Raw genomic sequence first — 21429 nt, 5'->3', positions numbered from 1 at the left:
GCATTGGCCGTGACACTCGGGGAGGAAGGAGAGTTGCAGAGGGACAGACGGAGGGAGCCGTTTGGAAGGAAGGGAGCCACGTCGCCTGTCACAGGTGCAGACCAGGGGTTGATGATGATCACGGAGAACTGTCAGCAGTCGGGGGCAGCAGCTTGTTCCCTGAGGAACGGGTATTTGTCACCTTCTGGGGCAGGTTAGTGGCAGCGTGTGCCAGATTGCCCCGCCCAGCTCGTAGGAGAAGCACGATTTCTGAGACGTGCAAGCACATTAATGTTGCTAAAAAGCAGTGATGACTTGGAGGCAGGTGATATTCATTCAAGTATCATGTGCAGTAAAGTCAACACAAGGTCAGACTTGACAACAGAAATGTAAATTAAAACCCCAGTAAAAAAGGACAGTTTTCCAATAGTTTTGGCCTCCATAGATGTGTTTAAATCCACATAGAAGGAGAAGAAAGAAGAGAAATAATGTGTTTAATATTAATAATGAGCTAGCACAAGACGAGGGGGACAGAGAGCAGAGTGTGGGCAGATTTTAAGGGAGCGGTGAGCTGACGGGTAAGGAATTACAAAGTAATGGTGTTGACAAGGGGAGGAATTCATAGAGCGATCAGACTTTTTCCAGAAAATCTAAAGGCATATTTTCATACCGTTTTTGCATAAGTGTATAAATTTACATACATTTGCATGCTATGTCAAAAAGCCTTTCACTCCCAGGACCCAAAGGAATTAATGAAACAGAGAACAACTGTTTCCATACCAGCAACCCCATGATCGGGAGTCAGGGGCGGGGAGGGGCTGAGGGCAGAGGATCAGCCTCTGGGTGACAGCGCCCAGGCCGGGGACGGACACGGACTCAGGGTAGCCAGGGACAGGATGACCAGGACAGGGACAGGTCGGCACACAGGGACATCTGCTCGCCCTCTGATAACGTCAGCCTGGGCTTTGAAGGGCAGCGTGTGAGCTCAGAGGGTCAGTAAGGAACAAGAGCCTTCGAGAAAGATGAGTGTGGAAGGAAGCCCAGGAGATGGTGTGCGGGGAGCTGATGATGATAAGACTAGAGCGAAAACTAAGGCTGAGAAATCAGGTTATCTGGGCGCGTTATTACCAATGCGCTTGACAGGTCAGAAAAGGTGTGAAACAAAAGCAGCCAGTGGGGGTTGCGCCCAGGATGTGCGGGGTGAGGGGGTCGCCTTGGAGAGAGGGAGGCAGACGTGCCCAGGCAGCTCTGAGGAGGCTTCGAGCTGGAGAGGGACGGGGTCAGACTGTCCCCACGTGGCCCTGCCACAGAGGAAGAGGACTGAGGCCCCGCCACAGAGGAAGAGCTAAGGCCAGAGGAGGCTGTCTCAGAGCTGAGGCCCTGAGGGGAGGAAACTGAGTGAGAGCTCCAGGGGCCACGCCCTTGAATGCTGAAGGTCCTGACAAGGCTGGACGCCGGGACGGGGACAGAGGCCCCTCGTCCTTCAAAGGAGGCGAGCTGGGAGATGGGGGAGGTGGTCCATTCCACCTGCTCCGTCACAGGAGGACTGAGAAAGGACCCGTGGTGGAGCTCCCCAAGAAAGGGGAGGAGCATGGGGAGGAGACCGCCAGAGGCCAAGGTCAGGCCCCTGAGGGCCACCCTGCCTGAGGTGTGGCAGGTGGTCTGAGGCCTGGATGCCTGATGGTGGCCGAAGGGCAGAGGACCCACCAGGGAGTCTGGGATGGGGTCCTGCCCAGTGGAAGGACAGTTTGGGGTTACCATTAAGGGTCCAGTTGAGTAACAGAATAAGCTTTTCCTTTGGGGCACGAAGGGTCCAACGTGCTGGTTGACCTCTCTGGAAGGATTGTGAGATGTGAAAACAAGCCACCCTGGGAAACCTGCCCTCCCCCGCCCCCGCCCCCGCCCCCGCGCCCGCCCTGAGTTCAGTCCAGATGGCCCCGGGTTTCCACACAGGCTGTCGTGGAGGGCTTGCCCCATCGTGACCTTACATTTTCTGAACCATCAGAAATCTGGAGTAACATCAAGTGTGAGAACTTTAGAAGTGGTGCTGGAGGTCTGTTCCAGGGGAGCACATCAGTAGCAAAGGCTGACAGAACGGCTGAGCTGTCAAAAAAGCGCGTTTTATTATGAAATACCCCGAGGCAGCCACGTAGGAGGTGGGTCTGGAAGGAGGGCCTGAGATGTGCGGTGCAGTGGGACGCTTCTGTCTGGTGGATCGTTACTACCTTTCAAGTTGTTGTGACAGCTCTAAAGGTTGAGCCAGAAGCAGTCATCAAACCAAGGCTAACGACATCGCCCTGAGATGGTGGCAGCTCTTCTGAAGTTCAAAGCGGGGCCTGAAGTCGGAGCTTTCTTTAAACTGTCTTCAAGCTGACACGCTTGTTTACTGTGGGAAAATACTTCATCCCATTATGCATGACGAGCCGGAGGGACGGCAGGGAGGGTCTGAATCTAGAGAAAGAGGTGAGCGCCGGCTTGCCTGAGGCAGCTTGCCCTGCTACATCATGAAACTTTGGTGGTTTTCTCTCTCTCTTTCCAAGTGTCCATCTGTCTCATGAGACTGGGGGGAAGTTGCTTGCGTCTCATATTTGATTACCTAGAAGCGTGTTTTCCCGTTGGTACCCCTCCCCGTTGGAGGAGAGATGCAGCATGAGGTGGGTGAACAGGGTGACCACAGAGCCTGGCAGCTGTGCCTGTGCATCTGTCTGCTTTATCCATCACTCCAGTAAGGGGAACCCAGGGCCCAGGACACAGGGCTACACATCTTTCCCTTAGAGAAGCCAGTCCTAAAGAAGAGAGCATGGGTGTTCCCACTGTGACTCAGCCGTAACGAACCCAATTGGTGCCCATGAGGATGCAGGTTCCATCCCTGGCCTCGCTCAGTGGGTTAAAGATCTGTTGCCATGAGCTGTGGTGTGGGTCACAGACGCGGCTCGGATCCCGTGTTGCTGTGGCTATGGCGTAGCCCGGCGGCTACAGCTCTGATTCGACCACAGCCTTGGAACTTCCGTATGCCATTTTTTAGGGTGCCACCCTAAAAAAAGCAAAAAAAAAAATTAAAAAAAAGTAACTCCAATCCCTTCTGTTCTTCTGGCTAAGACCCAGGTCCAATTAAGGTAATGAAGCAGAATGGAGACACCCTTCCTCTTTCTAACGCTGATCTTTAGAATCAGATCCCTTTCATCCAAAGTATCAGTTTCTCTCGTACATAGAAAGAATGATTGGCAGGGAGCGAAACACTACCATAGTCTAGTGAGAAGGCCCTCTCATCTATCCATTGTATTTTGTTTACTTCCGGGGTTTAAAACAAATGCTTTTAAACATAAGGAGAATAGGTTTTTCTTCAAAGAAAGTCTCGTGCAATATTTAGACATGCATCCTTCCTGTGCATCCGTGTGTTGTTGATGTACCCTTAATTTCCCCAGCATCTCTACTGGCTGTAACTGCGACTCAAAGTAACAGAGCAGGAGTTCCCATCATGGCTCAGCGGTTAGCGAACCCAACTAGCATCCATGAGAATGTGGGTTCAATCCCTGGCCTCGCCCAGTGGGCTGGGGATCTGGTGTTGCCGTGAGCTGTGGTGTAGGTTGCAGATGTGGCTCAGATCCCGAGTTGCTGTGGCTCAGGCGTGGGTTGGCAGCTGCCTGGGCTACAGCCCTAAAAGACAAAAAGACCCCCCCCACACACACACACACCAAAAAAAAAAAAGGAACAGAGCAGAAGGACAGCAGTGCCTTCCGCCAGGCTTAGCCCCTTTTCTTCACTCCATTCTCCCCTCCTGTCCTTTAATGGTCCATGCTGCCTCTAAGCTCTTGGACAGCTTGAGGCCCTTTCAAGAATCATTAATTCTTGGCATGGACATAACTGTAAGCTCGAAAAAGAACCTTGAAACCTCATTCGCCATGTCCGATGTTTATTCTTGCAGTGCAAGGTGCATTGGAGAATTTCATTTTTACTGATGGAGACAGTGCCCCTGGTGACCTGCCCCAGGTCACATTTCAAGTTAGGAGCAGAGCCAGGACTGGAAGGTAGAGTCATTTGCGAGTCTACAGATTGAAGGATCGGCCAGCACCGAGCTTGAGAGCGTGGCCCTGAAGCCCGCCCGCCTGGGTCTCACTCAGCTTTGTCACTTACCACCTGTATGGCCTGAGAGAAGTCCCTGTATCTTTCTGAGCTTCCATTTCCTTTGCTGTAAAATCTGGGTAATAATAGCGACCCCTCTGGGGGTGCGATTTTGTGGGTGAAGTGAGTTCTCACAGGCCACCTGGTGATCTCTAAGCGCTGGCTATGCGTTCCTGCCCCTCTCCGTAATTTAGGTCCACCTTCCCCCTGGGGGAAGGTCCTCTGTGTCTGTTCTTTTCTGAAGGAGCTGACCGTGCGCATGTCTTCCCCTCTGAACCGAATTTCAGCGGTTGGAGGAGCTGAAGTAAGAATATATCGTGGCACATGGTGGGCTAAAAGCATGGTACTCTGGCTTTGAAATATTACTTTCTGACTCTTTCTACTGAGCCTGTTGCCCTGGTTGTCAAGGTTGGAAGGAGTCAGAGCAGATCTCGTGGGAACATGCTGGTTCCGATCAATCAGGTTAACGAGCTCTTTGTGAGACCACAAGGACAGGAAATGACATTGAAGTGGGACTGGAGGCCTTGGAGGCCAGGGAAGGGCTAATTTGTGGAAGCTTCCAGGGCAGCGGGACCTCAGAACGGATGTGTTGGGCTGCAGGCGGGGCTCCGTCAGGTGTGTGGGCGTAGCAGTTACCTGTGACACCTGCTCCAGGGCCCAAACATGGCAGAGGGCTCCCTGGGAGGGGGCAGCGACGGCCTCCTTCAAGTTCAAACATTCTGTCCCATTGTCCCCAAGCACATTTTCCCGTGTCAGACTCTGCACCTCATCAGAGGAGCACAGTGGCCACCGTCCCTAGACCACAGACAGCCATGGGACGGAACTGGAGCCACAGCGGCCTTCTGTCTTCGGGGCAGCCTCGTGTTAAGAGAGGCCAGCGGCTGAGGGTGGGCAGTGAGCCCAGAGAAGCTGTCTGTCGGGGCTGCCAGGCCTTCTCAGCTCAGTCGGAGAGGGTCACCTCTGAAAAACTGACTCACTTAATCATGCCCACAAGACCAGGAATCGAAATGGTAATTTGGAAAGCCTCCACCTTCCCTTGGTCAGAGCCCCTGTGCTCTCTTTCCCTCGTCCCCAGAGGAGCTCATCCACTGAGCTTGATGGCAGGCCCCAAGGCCTGACCAGGGACAGCTGCCAGGAAGCTGAAATGCCACCCCCCCTCCTCCCGCCGACCCCCGAGCAGCCTGGAGCACTGAGGCAGATGTGTTGACACGGCCAACGCCGAAGGATTGGGGCTGTGCAGGTCCGAGGGGCACCCTTCCTGCGCCTAAGGGAATGTCTTCCTAGGGCCAAAACTCCCCTTCCCTTTAGACCAGAGCCTCCCTGGTTACAGACGAGCCAAGAAAGGGACAGCCTCAGCCCTCAGCAGTGCCAGGGAAGGCAGGGCTGGGCTTGCACCCTGGCCCAGGGTGGCCCAGTGCAATTATCCTTAAATTTCATTTCCTGTTCAAAAACAACAGACACCCCCATCCCCCTCCCTCAGGCCAGGTGAGTCCTCTTGCAGCGGAGCTCCTATTGGTCATGCCCCCCCTCCCCCCCAGTCTTCTGTCCCCCAAACCCTCACACCCCAACATTCAGTGCAGGGGTATTCTCTGCAGACATTCTTCTGCTTGATTTTCGGGTCCCTCCTCCCACTGCAGCATTCTCTGGGTGCTGGCCAGGGAGTCCCGGCCTCAGGCCACCCCTGCTTTCACTGAGGACTGAAATCACAGACCCAGCAGCAACGCAGACCCAGGACAGGCTCTGAAATGCAAGCCATGTCACTAGGTGTTCCTATGCTGTGGCTGAAGGAAAGAATTAATCCTGCGTTTGTTTCTATTTTCTGTCTCAGCATCTTAGATGACTAATTACAGGCAGCGTGGTTCAGCACCTCATTAGTAAGGATGATCTGAAATCATCTGAAATCTGACGTGCTCTATCCAAACCTTCAATTCTTGGAAATGCTGCCCTGTTATTCCAGTATCATTTGACATTTCTCTTCCACAGCCTCCCTGCCCTGCCTCCGGCACCACTCCCCACTCCCTAGCTTGGATCAGGCTGTTTGATCCAAGGCTTTTCATCTACCTGGGTCGTTCTGTGTTCCTAATCCCCTCTCCTTATTTCAGGCCTCCCAGGGTTTTAGTGCTGCTGCTTCCTATCTTCGATTCCTCGGTACCTCCCTCGCCCACATTGACTGCCTCTGAACTCAGACAGAGGATGTGGCTGCCACCCTTTTCTCCTGGTAGCATTTGTGGCCACCTGGACTGGCTGCCTTAGGCCCATCTCAGGTCTAAATTGCTTCCCCATCATTTGATACTGGTCCCAGAGATACCCCCCGCCCCCGCCACTAGTGTTTGTGGACTCTCTGGGCCCTGTCTTCCCACATGCTGTCCAGACCTTCTGACAGTCTGAGCTTAAAACTCTTCAGCCCAAAGTTCCAGGGAGGATGCCCCCCTGGGTACCATCAAGGATGAGGGCCTAAGATGGACAGGTCAGATAGCAGATGAAAGCCTTTGGACTGAACACTGCCCAGAGAGTTGAAGGCACTACAGGATTTGGAAGAGCTATGGGCTTGCCTAATCTGAGCCCCCTTTTACAGATGGGGAAGCTGAGGCAGACAGAAAGGGACTTGCCACCGTCACGGCACTGCATGCAGACCTACCAGGCATCTTGGCTCCATCACTTGCGAAGGGTTCATGCCCTCGTTACTTATCTGTAAAGTGGGATAATACCCTGGCCCCAGAGAACTCAGCCCTGGCTCTGGTGAGAGGAGTGGGATTTAGAGGACTCAACTCCGTCTTGCTGGCCAGGCAGCCTCTTCTGAGCCTGTCTGCTTTCTCTTTTGCTTCCGCTAGAGTGAAGCCTCCATGTCTCCTCTCACCTTTTACCTTGCCAGGAAGGGGTCTCTCCCTGCTCACAGCTGCTGAGCCCTGGGCACGCCTGCATCGCCAGCCTCAGCACTGATTTAGGGGCCAAGGCATGTGCAGAAGTTTCCAGATGAGCCTCTGGCACCTGTCCTGTTGCCAAGGGGGTGGGTGGGGTGAGAGATTGCTTATCAGGAAAGGAATGCCAACTGTACCAACCACAAAACACCAAAAATCACCAGGCTTCAAACTCTTGGGCTCTGAGAAGGCCGTGACTTGGAGCCAGATGCTCAGACACCTGCTCTGGGACAAGTCAGCATGGTCCCCCTTCTCTTAGAAGCCAGCGAGTACTGCAGACCAAGGAGGAGTGCAGAGGTGCAGGGGCTCCAGGCTTGGGCATTTGATGAGAGGCCTGCCCAGGGTCTGGAGGGAGCCTTGTCCCAAAGTGCCTCCCCAGGCTCAGCAAGCTCCTGGGGAGAGAACAGAACCACGGTCAGAGAGCCTCCTACTAGCTCTCAGATCTGGGCTGGATGTCCAGAAAGCTCCAGGAGTTTAGGAACGCCCTTTGCAAGCTCTTAACCAGATCGCTCCTCTGCCAAGGTTCCTGGGATGCCGACCACTCTGCCCTGGCCCCAGCTCCCTCTCCCCGTGGTTACTTTGCCCCGCCCACTGCCCACCAGGTCCACTGCCTGAAGCGTGGTCCCTCTCTTTCCTCCTCCAGTCTCTCCCCCCCTCCCCTTCCTCATCTGCTTGGTGTTACATAACACCTGTCTCTTAAAATACCTTTGCAGGTATTGTTTCTTTTCAAGTCTTTCAGAACATCATCTAGCTAGTTACCGAGAAGGCTTGTAGAGCAGGAAAGGACTCAGTATTCAAGCCCCTGCTCTGTGTCAGGGCTTGTTCTAAGTTTACCTAGACTTCGATGGTGTCTAAAGAAACCTGAACCGTCCCCTCTCCGTGTCTGCTGTGGACCTGATTCTCTTGCCAGGTGTCAGCCTCCTAGGAGAGGGTGGGTGACCCAAGTCAATATCAACAGTAACTCTTTCCGCAAGGAATCTTAGAGACACACACACACAGCCTGGGATCTGCCCTTGCCAGGAGGTCAGTGTGGATTAGATCCATAATTGAAATGCTGGCTGATGTCTTTCCAAATGAAGCAGAAACTACTGGGCCACCCCCAGGGGAGCCTCTGGAATACGATGCTGTGTCTTTCTTCATAAACAAAGGAGAGGAGCAGGCCTGTTGCCGAAAGTGGCCCCTCCCCCGGAGGGACCCGAGTCCCCGCGGATTCTCTCTGATCCTCCACATCCGGGCAGCAAGCATCCAGACAGATGCGTGAAGCTAGAACCAAAGTGCCAGCAAGCGGTCCCTGCGGGCATCGCCCAGAACAAACTAGAAGCAAGATCTGCTTCTTCCTAAGGACAAACATGCATTTTTTTTTCCAGGCCTTTCAAAGCCAGGCAGGTCAATGGAGTTATAATTGGCTCTCTAATTAGAACTCCGACAAGCTGTTAGATTCTTTACCTGCTGCCGAGTGTCTTACACAAAGGTGACAAATCTGCTTCCGCCTCTGGAATGATTAAAGCTGCAAGCCCATCCTTCTTGCTGACAGCAGCCCCCTCCAGCCACCCCCTGCCACCGTGCCCCCACCCGCGAGTACGACAGGACACAGCCCGGTTTACAAGAAAATTGGCTTTAGGGAAATCATGCTCAGAGGGCCATGTCGCCGCATGATCCTCTGGAGACTGAACGGGACTGAAGAGAAAGGCCATTTTTCCAGGTGTCAGAGGCGTTTGAGGGCATTGCAATGATGCCTTAAGCTTCTGAGTTGCTTGATGATAGAAGAAAATGGCTTCTTTTCTCCCTTTCTGTCCTCAAACCTGAAGAAAAGAGTATTTTTATGTGCCCCCTCGCCCCGCCCCAGCCATCTAGATAACGTGTGCTTTGGCTGACAGGATAGGCTGTTTCACTGCACCAGCATCGCCCACCATTCCTTGCAGGCCCTCCGCTCTCTGCAGGTGGCCTCTAGGGGCTCCTGCCATTGGTGGGTGTAGGCGGTGCGGGCAGGGCCAGCAAGCCAATCCGCTCCCTCTTCCCAGCTCCGCCTACAATGACGTCATGTGAACAGCCTTGGAGGGAGCATTTATACCGTGGAAATTGGCAGACGCTACACATCGGGGCTTTTTTTCCATCAGAAAAGTGCTTTACCAGCCCACCACTGGACTCAGATCCAGATGGTTTAATGGGGGAAAGGGAGGCAGAGGAGAAGGGGAGCTGTGGACACTGGCGGGGAAGAGTGCAGGTGTCCCTGCCCCAGGACCTCTGGGCGGAGGGTGCTGGTGGCGGATGCAGTGCACCTCACCTTGCCACCCTCCATAGAGACAACAGCTGAGAGGAGGGCATGGGGAAAAAGAAGGAGCCTCAGAACTGCCCGGGCAGGTGGCAGGGAGGGTGGTATGGTGGACCCCTCACATTTTGAAGCCAGAAAGACCCAGGTTTAAATCCTAGCTCCACCATCTGTTGGCAATTCCTGTGACCTTGGACATGTAGTTGGGCCCCTATCACCCGGAAATGAGAATTTCATCTTACGGAGCATCATGAGGGCACCTGCCCAGCATGTTAAGAGCTGCCTGGCGGCTGTTAGGTGTCTGCACCTTCCCCTCTCCTGAGGCAGCGTGGCTGGGAGAATCGTGTGTGAAGTGATAAGGTCCCCAGGGGCCATGGAGGGTGGACGTTAGGCCTCGGCCGTGGACCTGCCCTTCCCCATTCTTAAAGGGGGTGCCCGGGTGGGTTACAGGGAAGCCGAGACTGGGCCCTGCAACTCCTGGTGCAGGGCGGTGGAGCCAGTGGGCAGGGCCCCTCTGGCTGCAAGCAGCCCCCTCTGGGGGCCCAGTGAGCGCTACCTTCCCTAAGTCCACACGTGCGACAGTCACACAAGCTTAATCATGGAGCAATAGGTACAGTTGCCGTGATCCCTTCTTCTGAGTCCCCGTCTCCTCCAGGTGACTGGTCAACCCCTTGGGGATCCACTTGGGAGCCCCCTGCACAGGCCGGTAGTCTGGAGAAGGCTTCATGCCCCCCGGGCCGGAGGCGCCTGGAACCGCAGGCGGCTGCGCACCTGTCTCGGCCGAGGACCTCCGTCAGGGGAGCGGCCACCTCGCTGCGCGCTTCCCTTCAGGGCTGAGGGGGGATTTTGAGGAAATGGGCCTAATCCTGGTGGCCGATGTTACGAGCTGTGAGGGAAAAGAGGGTGCGGCATGTCTGTTCCATCTCCTTGGCAGCTGCACGGTTCCTGGTGGCAGCTGCTCCCCACGTGTCCCCTGCGGGGCTGACATCGTCACCGCGCTGGCCCCGGGATGGATTTGGGGGCCCTGGGGAGAAAGTTTTTAACAGAAACCTAGGCGTGGGCGATCCCACGTCCCAGCACACTGCCTGCTTTTCTTTTCCTCCCTGGACTGAGCCTTCCTGGGCTCTGGTCCCCAGACCTGGCAGTGGGAGCCGGTGTGGCCCCAGCCCAGCTGTCCAGGGAGCCCCGCGCACCTTCCTGCCCGGACACCATGCTGTGAATTCTCCCGTTATTTGTGGAAAAAAAAAATTTCCAAGGCTTATCAGTTCCTGTCCTCCCTTTATCAGAAAGTGTCTTATCATTTCTGTTTGTTCCTGTGTAAAAATGGAACAGTAGTTCATGCCAAACCCCAGCAGGGATGGGGACGGCCAAAATGACCACATTCCCCGAGGCAGGTAGCGACTCACCTGCACTTGTGTCACAGCGGGAGAGGGGGTGGGTAGGGAGCACTGTCCCTCCCCAGCAGCGGCCAGGAGGGCAGCCCCTAGCAGGACCTCCTGGGAACCCGGACGCCTTGTGTTGTCCTGGCCACTGTTGTGTAGCTGGCGGTCTCCATGACATCCCCTGGGGCCTGCAGGGCTGGGCCTGGGAGCCCCGCTGGCCGTCCTGGCTGAGACTCACAGCCAGCATCCCTCTGCCTTCTTCAGGGTGGGCACTGGGCTGGATGGGGGTGGGTGACGGGCACAGAGCTGGGAGATGACACCCACGCGCAACCATCTAGTGAGCGCCTATAGTATACAAGCATGGGCCAGGGACCTGCACTGCCTTTCAGTCAAGCAGCGTTTACTGGGTGCCTACTGGATTCCTGGGCACACAGGTCTCTGGGGACTCAGACACGAGTTCCCACGCTCCCCCCCACCCCCAGGAGCCTGGGTCCAGCAGCTGGTAGCCTTTCTCTGCTCTGTTGACTTTTGTGAGCTCTTCAGACTCTTGTAAATCCAAGAGTCTTTCAGAACTCCCAGCCCATCTTTTGTCACTCTGCCACATGGGCCCCCCTGTGCTGCCGTGCACAGTAGGGAGCCTTGCACATAGTAGGGAGCACATGCGCCTTCCCAGCCATGTCTGTCACTGCCCCTCACCCCTTCCTGGCATGCTGTGGGCATCCTACCACACAGACAGCAGGAAAGATGCTGCCCTGTAGTGTTTTCTGCTTATTTCTCCAATTAAGGTTTAAGTCCTGAACAGACCCACATACACATGATGTGTAGTAGGTACTGGATGGAAAATTTTACCAAACCCTAGAATTTTCACCTGGAGATCATTTACTCGACCCCTTTATTGTCTGGGTCGGGAAAGAAGCTGGAGAGAAGGTCCTGCCTAATTGGACAGTTGGTGGCAGACCACGGAGCAGGCCCGAAGAGGCCGTCCACCAGCGTGACCTCTCCTAGCCCTGTCCGCTGGCCCAGGGAACGCCAGGACTTCTTGCTGGAAATAACAGGACAGGCTTTTGCTTTCACTGGTTGGTGGTAAATGGTCAGACTCAAGCACAATGACACCCTAGCCAAAGGTGTGACTGCACCCCCCACCCCATCTGAGGACCTGTCGAGACAGAGGCCTGATAAGGGTGTATCAGGGTCATTGGAGAGGGGTCCCAGCCTTGGGCCTCAGGACTGGGCAGGGGTTTCTGGGGCCCTCCCACTCCTGGCTTCTCCCAGGAAGCCCCTTAGTCCAGCCCAGCAGTGCGGTGGTCCCGTGTGAATTGTTTCTCTGGCGGTGGAGAACCCCTACTTCCCCACCAGGGCTCAAAGGTCATGTCTCTCCCCCCAGCTCCAGCCCCCCGGCTTCTGGGGGTGCCAAGCACCTGCCTGGGCCACTGTGCTCACCTGTGGAAGCCGAGGTCCCAGGGCCCCAGGGGGAGGCTGGGCCTGAATCAGGACCCAGTTCCCCCTCTGGCCGGGCTGCGCAGGCCCGGGGACGGTCCCCCATCTTCCCAAACACACCCAGAGCAGCAGCAGCCTCCCCGAGGGTGGGAGGATGGGCCTCGGCCTCTCAGGGGTGACAAGCACCAAACTTTCCACTACGTGGGTAACTCAGGCCGTGGGGAAGCGCTGACTTCCTGGCCACCCCATGCTGTTGTGCCTGCCTGACTTGTTGTTGGGGAAGGTGGATAAAAATAAACAAAGAAGTCAACCTGGGAGATGTTTAAACAAGTCAGCAGGTGTCTCTTGCCCATTACCAATGGAAAAGTTCGAGCAGGGGAACCGTGTTAGCACCCACAGAAAACGCTGCCTGGGGTGCGGCAGGTCCCAAGGCACTGAGGCCAAGCTGTGGCTTTCTGTCTCCTAAGAGCTGGCAGCTAATATTCGTGTTCACGCTGAGACCCTGAGCTAATATTTGGTGGCAGCAACAAAGCATGTGATTTAAATGGCACATGGAGGGAGGCGAGGCTGGAGATTTATCTGGAAGATTACCGAGAACTGTCTCAGGCTTCAGTGTAAGGAGGATGCCCAGCCTCCACACATCTTTCGGGGATCCCCGAAGCTTCCTCCCATCCATCCCCCTTTGCCCTCTGCCAGCCTCCCCCCCGCCCCAGCCTGGGTTGCAGAGGCAGCCCTGAGATTCCTTCTCACGGATGCCCTTTGCTATTGCACGGGGCTGGCTTGATCTAACATTTCTTCAATTAGGTCAGTGCGTCACGCAGAGCTTTGGAGATGCTCGTGCTGGGGTTTCTGTGTGCATCTCGTTGAATTTATGAGATGACACTTGCCTTGGGCCGTGCCCAGTGGGCAGCTCACCCCACCGGGCTGTCACCCTGACGGCCTGGTCTCCAAGGGTCCTGCCTGCTGAGGCACGGACCTCCCAGTAAAAGTAATTCAGCTCCTGGGGCTGGGGGGCAGGGCACTTGGGATAAAGTGGGATAAACCTACCTTCGAGCTGCTTTTCAGGGAGGAAGCTGATACTTCCGTAGTCTTTCCGGTGCTAAAGTCAGAGATGCTCAGGCCTATTGATGTTGAGGTGCGATCATCCTTCTGTGCTGAGATCAGTGCTCCCTCTTCCCTGGGGGGCAAAACCACCACTCCATGAATTCTGAAGGCCAAGTACAGGGGCTCTGAGTTCTAAACAGCCAAGGGGTAGTGGGGGCCGGGGGAAACTGCCGAGGGCACGGGGTCCCATCTCTGATTTGGAGTTTGATCTCATCTTCCAGCAAAGGTTACAGATGGGAGGTGTTGTAAGAGTCACACCGCAGGCAGATGCTGCTGGGGTTAAGTCACAGGGAAGGGAGCTGGGCTGTTCCCACCCCATTGTCCCATCTCGTCCTGTCCTGTCCCATCTTGTTCCGTCCCGCTCTGCAGAGCAGAATCCAGAGTGAAGGGGCTGCTGCGTGGGTCAGGGCGCCGCACAGGATGGGCATTCTTCACCTCGCTCAGATGTGGGCAACCCTGTCAGCCCTTCTCAAGCTGCGCCCTGTGGAGTCTGGAGTGCCCGAGGTCTGGCAGGGAGAAAGGGCCTGCAGTGCCCAGGCAGGCAGAGCTGGATGGGGGCGTGACATCCCCTGATCTTCTCCCCCCAGGAGGATTGGTCCCTGGGAAGCCCAGCCATGAGCCTAACCCAGAGAAGGCCCCCTAGGATGCAGTTCAGTCCTCTAAATGCCCAGCGCCCTCCCTGGAGATCCTGGGAACCTGATGTGGGGCAAAGAGCCCTGGGCTGGTCCCAACTTGGCCTCCACCTGGCTTGGTGGCTGAGCCAGGTACTTGCCCTCCCAGGGCCACTTCCTCCATTTCTCTGTCATCTCTAAGCCCCCTCTCTGCTGTGGTTCCCTGAGATAGGAGCCTGCCTGGACCATTCAGATATAATTAGGAAGAGCTGGTCTCCATTCAGGTATAATTAGGAAGAGCTGGTCTCCTCCAGGGAGGGCCAGACACCAGTTTACAGGAAGCTTTTAGAGGTGGGGGCATCAGATCCAATTTGGAGTGACAGTGCCCCACAGCTATGTGGCTTCGAGCCGGTCATCCCAACCATGACCGCATTTTTTCTTTAACTGGGGGGAGGGGCATCATGTTCTCCCTTCCGGAACATCCTCCCATGTTCTCCTTGCCACAGGCCCTCTCTGTTCAAGATGCTAAGTCTCCTCGGGTGAGTGACAGCCCCGCCCAGCTCAGGGGGCTCTCAGGCTGGGGCAGAACCCGCAGCAAAGCAGGCAGGGGATGTGGCCAGAGAGGCAGCCCATGCCTCTGAGTGCCTGGCACAGTGGTACCGGGACATCCACAGGCGCTCAGTGGAAGTTTCCAGAAGGGAGGAGAGGACTCAAAGCCGCTTTGGTTGTAGCAAACCCAGAGAGCTCCACCCTGGGACCCTGGAAACTGGGGTGCTGTTCCTTAGCCCACTCTGTGACCCTGGCAGAGGGCTGGCCCAGCCAGGGCCCCCCTTTCTCACATAAGGCAATGCTTTGGGGGGTGCTCCCGTGCCCTTCTCCACCACACCTGTGCACCCTCTGGATGCCTGCTGCAGACAGGACAGCTGTGAGTCTGCCTGGAAGCTGCTGGCCAGCCGGCTGTGGTCCCTCCCCTGAAGGTGCCACCAGTCCCCAGCGACTGTTCTCTAAAAGCCACCTCGGTCTGTGGCTATTTCAGCACCATCGCTGAAGTACCCAGTTTCAGAGAAATTAGGCCAGAGGAGATCTGGGGCTAAGGGGCCTGAGTCTGCCGGTTCTACTCGGGGGCTGGACGGACCCTTTGGCGGGGGCCAGGTTGCTCCCTCCTCCCTGCTGGTATTCACGTCTGACAGCCCATCGCTCTGCTAATTGTACAATGAGCTCCTTCAGAATACCCCAAACCCTCCTGGAAGAAAGAAGCTTTAAAAGATTCTGCCAGTCAGATGCTTAAAAATAAAGGGAAAGCCACACTCACGGTTTCCTGGGGCTTAACAGCTCCTTCTTCTCAACCACAGTGAGGTTTCCTTCAGGTGCTGCGTTAAAGCTGCCGATCTCAGGTGGAGGCAGGAGGGTGGGAGGTCGAGTTTACCCTTCTCCGGAGGGAGGGAGGGAGTGTGTGTGTGTGTGTGTGAGAACGAGAGAGGGAGAAAGAGGGAAGGAGAAAGAGAATGAGAGAAAGAGAGTTCTGGAAGCTTTCTTTAGAGCCTGGAGGGCCACAGGGTAGAAAGGGAGGGGAGGGAATTTTTCTGCCTGATTCCAGAGGACTCAGTAAACATCAAAGAGTAGGAATTGGATAAGAGCCTAATTGGGGCTCCACCATTTTAACCTACAGTTCACACTGCCCGCCAGTGGGGTGGGCTGGGCTGCCCGGAGACGTGCTGAGCTCCCCATCATTGGAGGGTGCAAGCAGGAGCCCCAACCCTTCTCCTAACCCGGAGGAGTTCTGCATCCATAGCAGATGGGCTGCTGGCTTTGAAACAGAAGAGGTTTTTGCAAAATTGACTTTTGTTTCCTTCTGAGTTGAGTTCAATGCTAGAAAGGCCTGGTCCCCAGAAGGCGCACTGCTTCAAATAAAACATTTGACCTGGAAAGGGGGTCCCCTGAGAGCGCAGCCTCCTGCAGCCGTCAGGTGTCCTGGTGAACAAGGTGTGGCAGCCTCTCAGCCTGGTTGTCCTCTGCAGAAGGGAGCAGGGGCGACGGTCTTTCTCTCCTCCCTTCTGGAATACTCCGCACCAGTTCGCAGCACACACTGCTGAGGGAACGCCTCCAGGGGTGTTTGTTCGGTGCCCAGACCCTTGGGTCCTTGGGCCAAGGCCCCTTCCTGGGGCGCTGCACCCCTCCTCCTGCCTGGGACACGGGCTCTCATAGGCTTGAAGAGGAGCGAGGGAAGGAGCCACCCTGCGATTGGGTGCTGACGTTAGAACAGGGGACCTGGGAGGACGAGCAGGACTGAGGCCACGGGGATGTGAGATTTTCCCGTAACGTCCGTCTCCGGCCCCATCATAGATGAGGAAGGCCCGCTCCGGTACCTGGCTCGCCTCCCCTGTCCCCAGCTCTACTCCATGCCACCGACCCGGGTCAGGAGCCATCCTCGAGATCCCCGTCCCGTACTGGCCCTTCCCCAGGAGCCGCTCAGCTGGCACTGTCCCTTGTCTTCATATGTGCTGCAGTCAGCGGCCCTTTGTTGCTCTGAAGGTCAGGTGGCCTCATGAATGTTCTGTCCCCACCCGAGGGCCGGGCCGGGGCAGGTAGGTGGGCCTCTGAGAGCCGCAGGTGACTCCTGCAACAGGCACACATGCGCCCTGCTCCCTCCTGGCTCCATGAGTACAGGGTCCTCAGGAATGACTAGCCTTGGCCTTTGAGGAAACTGGGTCAAATTGAGTCAAGTGGCCAGAACAAAAGACCAGCCCCTCCCCCAAGCTTGCGATCTGCCGATAGGAAAGCCGAGTTGTGCCACCTCCCCAAGACCCTTCTCCAGGGCATTTGGGACCCACTCTTGATGGCCTTGTGAAGGGGCTGACACCTTCCCCCAACTCTGGAGCTCCAGCAGGCAGGGGGCTCAGGGGTAGGGCTGCAGACACCCTCAGCCTCAACCTGGATGCCTAGAGTGGGGCTCCTTGGCAGCTCCTGGCCAGGTTAGTGGGCCCCCCACAGCTGCCATAGTTGCCAGGACACACACACTCCTGGGCAAGCCAATGTGATATCTAAGCACTCAAAACAAACATAAATGAAACACAAAACAGAGCCCAGTGTAGACCAGACCCACCCAGAGCTGCTGGAATCCAGGTAACAAAGCTGGCCACCCCCCAGGATGGCACCCGCCAGGTGCCAACTCCCAGACCAGCCCACCTGCAGCCTCTGGGAAAGGGCAGGAGCTCGTGTGGGGTCCTGTTTCCCTTCGGGTGTTGGAAGCCACCCTTGGGGGCCTGATAGGCTTCCCGAAAGCTCTGACTCTACCGTGCACATAGCCCCTGTACACATAGCTGGCAGGATAAGCAGCCAGCAGCTGGCTGGAGGGCAGTGTTAGAGCCCTGGGCCCCGAGGCTAAAACTCAGGGTGTTCGCCACATGCCAGGCACATGCCAGGGCCTCTCATCCCAGCACCTTCAGGGCCTGAGGCCTTGAGCAAGGCTCTCCTCCTCTCTGGCCCCCTGCTTCCTCATCTGTAAGAGTGTAGGATCAGAAAGTCTGCAAGCGGGTTCTGGGGTTTTCTTGGGGAGCAGTATCAGATCTGCAGTGTGTGAGCAAATAGCCTGAGGATAGGCCATGGCAGCTCCTGGGCTCTGGTGGAAACAGGGCCACCTTCTCCCACAAGGGCTGCCCTTGTCTCCCACTCAGCGCTGTGCTGAAGTCCCTGGAAGGCAGAGGAGGCTGAGTGAGCCGGGTCTGGCATGGGAGGGACCTGAGGGCTCATGAGTCAAAAACTCTGGAAGAGACCACTCCTGACTGTCCCCTCCCCACATCACACCACGTCTACACCATCCCCCCTCCATCCTTCCATCCGTCACACCACGTCTACACCATCCCCCCTCCATCCTTCCATCCGTCACACCGCGTCTACACCATCCCCCCTCCATCCTTCCATCCGTCACACCGCGTCTACACCATCCTCCCTCCATCCTTCCATCCGTCACACTGCGTCTACACCATCCTCTCGTCCATCCATCTGTCCATTCAACAAACATTCACCAAGAACCTCAGATGAGCCAGACCCACGGCAGGTGCTGCAATGCAAAGGCAAGTCAGATGGTCGCTGTTGCTGTCAAGGGCGTCAGGGACGGCAGTCACGGGCATCACAGGTGCCCTCCCCCCCTCAGTCATTAGTAGTAATGATAATCTCATAATCATAATACGGGAGGTTTAGCACACTGAGCACTTTACAGACTCATGTTGGCCTCTCTGCTCCCCTGTAAACTGGCCCTTGTCCCCATGAGACAGCTAAAACACCTGAGGCCCCAAGGGAGTTTTCTAAGTCCTGGTGGAGCTAGGATTCAAACCCAGTTCTGGGGCGCCTAGGGCCCATGCTCTTAACCTCCCCTCTGCCCTCCCCCTGCCCCCAGTGGGTCCCTCTAGCAGGGACCACGGCTCACACAGCCTGTGTCCTTATCCCCTGACGCACCCCCCGCCGCCAGCACCGCCACAGCTCAGGCCACAGCCAGCTCAGCAGCCCCATCGTGGTCCCAGAGAGTGACAAGCTGGGGAGAGGGGCTTTCCTTTAGCTGCCGTCACAATCCCAGGGTCCTGACAACAGAAATTCCACCAGGAGGAGGTGGCTTAACTGTCTTTGTCCCCAGCCTCCTTGAATGGTCCCAGCAGCTCAGGGGCAGACCAGCCTTGGGCAAGGCTGCAGATCTGGTCATCAGCCCCCCTCCAGGATGGGGCCCCTGGCTCCCGGGTGTGGGGGAAATCTTTCACCCTCTCCAAGGCATGCTGTGGGGGCACGAGCACGGGCCCAGGCTGGGCAGACCTGGATTTGGTCAGTGGTGGCTCTACACGGAGTCATTTCTTAGATAGCTGAGGTCTGCTTGCTTCTTCGTTCTGCCCTAATCACTGTCTTCCCCCCCCCCCTGCTCAGCACCAGGCCTGGCGGTGCAGATAGCACCCCCGCTCACCCAGTCCCCACCTGCCAGGCACTCACAGCAAAGCCTAGTGGGGGAGCAGCAATGGAGCTCAGCCACCTGACTAGTACCTGGGACATGGGACAGTTATGAAAGCACTTTGCAAACGTTGGTTACAATCCTTTAGGCACTAAAGATTCGTAGGCCCTGATGGATCCAAGCATTCATCCTGCCAGGTTCATCTGTGTTTGGGGAGAAGCCTCCTGACAATGCTGCCCCAGGGCCCCCGTCCCGCCCCCACCCTGCCATGGTGGGATGGTGGAGTTTCCAAGCCAGGATGGAATGGGAAGCTCTGTAAGTGCTCCAGTCCCACCCCTGACACCAGACTTCCTCCGCAACCCTGATGGGGCCCAGCAGACCTCTGCAAAACCCAGGCCAGCTCTGATACAGCAATGGCCCTGTGGGAGCAGTGCCTGCGGGGCGGGGTCTGCACAGCAGCAGGGCTGGGGCAAGCGCGGGAGAATTGTTCATCTCTATCCTGCTGTTTGATTCCAAAGCACTCAGCCTGGGAAAAAGCAACAGCCTCATGGAGAAAGACTGCTGGCTTGCAGCCCAACCAGGCTGGGCCACATGACCTCTTTTTCAGTGGTAGCTCAGCTTTGGGAAGGATGTTTTCTTGCTGAGATGTTATCTGCCTATACTTGAACTTCTAGGGGGACAAGCAGGGGTTGATGACATGCCCTTGAACCCAGCAGAGGGCTGACTTGGCACCTGGGCCGAGCACCCCACGCGTGTCTACAATCCCCAAGGGGCTTTGGTCCAGCAGGCCTGCTATTGGTCTCCTGGGAACATAGACACAGGTGCTCCCCAGAGCCAGAGCTGCAGCAGGAAGTCTGCCCTGAGCCCTGGGGCCTGTACGGGCCTCTGCCCAGACGCCCTCAGCATGTGGCAAGGTGTTTAGTCCTTGGGCAGCAATTTACACACACACACACACACACAAACATGAATAAGGAAGTTGCTAATTGTCCTCAAACTAGCCAAGTCCATTTTGTTTCGTTTGAAAGAACAGGTTTAATTTAATCCCTTATTTCCAATTTGGTGCATCACCAAGATCTTATTTGTACAAAACACCTGATTACAATAATTACAAGCCTGGGAAGCTGTCTTCATTTGTGTCTGAAGAAAGGGACTAATGAGTTACCCCCTCAGCAGTTCCATCTCCTCGGAAGTCCAGCCCAGCTGGTTCCTCTCTGCCGGCGGCTCCAGAAGCAGCAGGGCTGGCAGAGGCGAGGCCTGTTTGCACAGCCTCTCCAAGAGAAGGAGAGAGGGCCTGGGGCTAGGGGCATGGACTGCAGCGATCACGCCTCGGCTCTGCCACTTACACCCTGTGGGGGTGTTGTAGGCAGGTGCCAGCGTTATCCGCTGTCACCCTGACGCGCAGAGGCGAGTGAGAGTCAAGTGGAATCTTGGCGGCCAAGGCCTAGCCCAGTGCCTGGCACCCAGCTTGCTAGGGTCATCACTGGACCCCGAGCTTTGAGAACAGGATTGCTTCTTGCCCACATCTGTGTCCCCACACGTGGCTGCGGTCTGGCGGGGGAGAGGAGAGGGGACAGGTTATTGTGGTAATGAAATATGTTAGTCATCAAAATCTCCTGCCAGCTTGAGGGCTGGAGGTGGGAGCTGTGTGCCTCTGGGTAGTGTTGCCAAGGGGTTGGTGGTATGGCCTGGGCTTTGGGGGTGGAATGGGGATGCTCGGAGCTTTGGGGGGATGGGCTAGAGCTCCAGCAGGTGGGACCAGGCCATGCCTAACTCAGGTTGGGAGGTGGAAGGGGCTGGGAGGCTGCATGCTGCAGAAATACCTGGGGTGACCAGTCAGCCTGGACAAACCACGAGGTCCGTACAAGGAGAATGCTGGATCCAGCTGGTGGAGAGAACAGGAGTTACACCTTTGATCTCTGGACAAGAGAGGAAGCAGGGCCTGAAGAATGAAAAGGGCATCAAAGTTCTAGCTCATAAGAGCACATCAAAGCCAGGGACAGCCTCACAACGTAGAGGGGCTTGGGAGGTAGTCGGTGCTGCCGGCCAGGCCCCAGCCTACCTCTGGCCAACCCACCAGCAATGCAGGCACCAAGCAATGACTCAGACCCCAGCTGGAGCTGGTTCTGGTTGGTCTCACTGTGCGGCTGATTTCTGAGCTGCTCTTGGCTCACTGGGGCACTGGGCAGAGGCCAATTTTTCATTCCCTTGCCAAGCCTGAGCTGGCAGCCCCTGGCAAGTCTGAGATGTCTCTCTGAGCTGCTCCAGCTTTAGGAATTAATTCCACTAAACAGATTGCTCAGGAAGCTTCAAGGTCATCTGGAAATGGTAGCCTGTTCCTATGTTCAGAATCTGAGTCCAGGGATGGGCTGGAAATTTCCAAGCCTGCAAGAACCCTAGAACTCTAGAGAATCGCAGAGACTCCCCGCTGCCCAGTGCTGAGGGCGATGGCTCAGGTTAGCCCAGTGGCTGGTTCCTGCAGGCGTTTTATGGGGTGTGCTTGCCCCTGCCATGTATCCTGGCTTGGGCCCCCACCCCCACCCCCCGATAGGGTAGACTCAGCAGCCTGCCGTTTTCTAAACAAAACTCCCAGCAAAAGAACTGGTGTCCTTGTTCCCACTCCAGCAGGGTGGGAACAGGTCATTGCTTCTGAGAACAGTGACCTCCAGGCCTTGCT

At 56.2% G+C, this 21429-nt stretch overlaps 1 protein-coding gene and 1 long non-coding RNA gene across 9 annotated transcripts in view; one reads left to right on the top strand and one right to left on the bottom strand.

Annotated features, from left to right (window-relative positions):
• Positions 1-21429, top strand: part of TTC7B (tetratricopeptide repeat domain 7B) — a 248625-nt gene that overhangs the window by 221620 nt on the left and 5576 nt on the right. The gene's annotated exons all lie outside the window — the stretch shown is intronic.
• Positions 2084-15449, bottom strand: LOC125135758 (uncharacterized). Its single transcript, XR_007137045.1, has 3 exons — positions 15135-15449; positions 13155-13284; positions 2084-2765 (listed from the first exon to the last, which is right to left on the bottom strand). It is a non-coding gene; the product is annotated as an uncharacterized LOC125135758 (long non-coding RNA).

Source organism: Phacochoerus africanus, chromosome 9, assembly GCF_016906955.1.
Source record: "Phacochoerus africanus isolate WHEZ1 chromosome 9, ROS_Pafr_v1, whole genome shotgun sequence".
Classification (NCBI taxonomy): Eukaryota; Metazoa; Chordata; class Mammalia; order Artiodactyla; family Suidae; genus Phacochoerus; species Phacochoerus africanus.
The sequence above is the reverse complement of the archived record's forward strand: the minus strand, read 5'-3'. Positions and strand labels throughout refer to the sequence as shown.